At 35.5% G+C, this 2840-nt stretch overlaps 1 pseudogene; it reads right to left on the reverse strand.

Moving 5' to 3' along the window:
* Positions 1-672: 672 nt before the first annotated feature.
* On the reverse strand, positions 673-1146 carry LOC105749307 (annotated as a pseudogene).
* Positions 1147-2840: the final 1694 nt, after the last annotated feature.

Raw genomic sequence — 2840 nt, forward strand, 5'->3', positions numbered from 1 at the left:
GTCAATCACATTTTACGAGCAGTATTGAAAGCTAGCAACATTATGATATCTTTAAGCATCTGTCCATGAAATAGAACATTTCACTGGTTATTGCTTCTGACTTTCTTTTTTTTTTTTTTTTTCTTGCTTCTGACTTTCTAAACAGTTGCTTCAATTGTCAGAGGAAGCCTGAGAGAGATATTAGAATTAAGGTCATGTCATTGCTCAAGAATTTGTTTTCAATTAATGCTTTTAAAATTGAAACTAGGATAAATTTTCTAAAGAATGTAATACCATACATTCAAGGTATGATCATTTTGAGAATCACACACACCAAAAGGCATTTTTAGATAAGTGGTCAAGAAACAGCAGTATTTGGTTTGCTAGTTTAACACTTAATACCAGAGTAGCTAATAAAATGTGAGTTTAGGGATTGTGATTCAAAATCTAGCTCACTTTTCAATATTTGATATAAAATGCAAAAGTTAGTTTCTTGATTTTCAAATAGGTAAGAAAAGCACAATCTAAAATTTGATGGTGCTGGCAAACAACAATAAAGCTTGTAGGACTGTGCCATGTTATCTAATTTATGTAAAGAATGTATATATATATATATTATATATATATGTAATATGCACACATATATACACTTATCATACACTTCTTAGATACTTGCACACTCCCGCAACAGATTCAAAGGGCTATAACTTTGCCAATTCCTTGTATATGCTGTACTGTTCAAGATACTGGTGATTCAGAGAACTGACTATGGTTTATACCTAAGAAAAGGATTCCTATCCCTCTCTTCATTTTGTTCACAAACAGTTGGATAATGAACTGGAATGCTTCCATTTGTCTGGCCATTAGAAGCCATACCACTCTGAGTTCCAGAATAAATTTCTGTATTGTTAAAAAGTACTGTTCACTCATCTGTGTTTTTTCATCTACCATAATCCCTTAAAGATTATTGGCATTTCTAAGTTGAGCAGCCCTTTTCTATAGCCGCTTCCTACCACACTGAATCTGCATCAGTAATATAAAAAATGCAGAATACACTAGAAAGGTGAAAATTCACCAGTGTCATGTCTTCCTCAAAAGTAAGTTCAACCTTCCCTTACATTTCTTGAACTAAAACCTTTTCTTTTCACATCCAACAACATGTCCAAAAAGAACATATTATAAGATCCATGCTTGTAAGTAAGGATTCCTTTTCTATCAGTGACATTCTGATTCATAGTGATGATGCTGACTTACTGTTGAGGGATGGGGAATCAGGAGTTAGGAAAGTGGAAGCCAGAGTTGGTTTTGAGAATTTAGGGACATAGCTGTACTTGTAGAAGCTTGGGGCACTCCGTCTCACTATCTGTGCTCCTTCTCTTCTCTTTTCTCCCACTCCTATCTTACCTTTCACTCCCATGCTCTTTCTTCTACTCTTCCTCTCCTTACTTCCTCTTGCCCTCTAATCAATTTAAGATTATAAATCGAAGAAAAGATGCTGATCTGAACTGGTAGAAGCAATTTCCTGATCCAGCAGATCTTTGCAACAATAAAACACTGGTACAATTGCTGTCTCTAACTCACTTAAAAATGCAGCCACAGATCTTAGTGTCTTTCATATTCATTGGAAATTCTGATCCCTAGGAGGTTTGGGAAGTCTCCAGCTGACAAAGTAGAATGACTTAAATATAAAGGAGTTTGTACAGCACAGAAATGGAAGACTTGCTTTTCTATCCTATATTTAACCCTCAGGGAGGAAAACAAAAATGATTAAAATGTATCAGGTCCTTGATTTGGTTAAGTGTTTTCAATGATTCACTGTGATGTACTCCTTGATAAGGGGAGCAGAGTTCATCCTGGATGTTTAAATTTCCCTTATACATGTCAATATTAGTAGGGAACAGAATTATATGGAAGCTAAGAAGGAAAGAACTATAAAAGAGGGATAGATGAGAGTTAAGAAGAGCCTTGCTATTGAGATTGTCATTAATAACAAACAGCAGAAAAGTCACAAGCTGGGAATATCTCTCCATGAGGCATAGATAATCAAAACTGTGGAACAAATTATTTGAAGAGATGGGGAGAAGCTTAAAAAGCTACAAAAGAAAGGAAAACAACCATCTCATTATGACATATAAGTAAGTTCCACTTGCTTTTATAGACAATGCAGGAATAAGTGGACCCAGGGTAGCCTCTCAGCAAAAGCCTTCAGAATTATAATTACCACAAATAAAGAGAGTAATCACATCAATCAATTGGCTGGAGAAAACCCAAAGACAGCCCCTCCATTATTTAACAACAACATTGATATAAATAATTTAAAGGGTAAAAACATAGAGATTGCTAAACAGCAACCTTTTTAATTAATACTAGAAAAGAAAAAGCTTAACCCTTTTGTATGTTCAAAACTTGTCTCCAGTCCAAATACTGCCCCCCCCCCCCAATTCTCACATTGCTTAAACAGCTACTTAAAAATCTTCTCTTCAGTAGACATTAAAGTTACAGAACACATTAGAAAAGCCATAATTTAGAATTGAAGAAACTTGTTCAGAAATTCAAAATTCAACATAAAGGTCCCATAGATGTCATGTTGGAAATGGAACATTTCCCATTTTGCCTTAATATTTGCTCACCCAGATATTGCCGGCTAGATTTACTGGTGTATTTCTTGGCAAACGTGTCTGCCTATAGTCTTCTGACAATGGATACTCCCTTCTGGTTTGAGCTGAAGCTCTCTGGGTCTTTTCTTCATTCACTGCCTATATAACTCTCCTGAATCCATATTCAGGAGAAAACAACAGACTCCTTGTACAGTAAGTCACAATAGGGAGCTTGTAAGAATGACAGATACCACATTGGGTGGT

Source organism: Sarcophilus harrisii, chromosome 1 (assembly GCF_902635505.1).
Source record: "Sarcophilus harrisii chromosome 1, mSarHar1.11, whole genome shotgun sequence".
Taxonomy (NCBI): domain Eukaryota; kingdom Metazoa; phylum Chordata; class Mammalia; order Dasyuromorphia; family Dasyuridae; genus Sarcophilus; species Sarcophilus harrisii.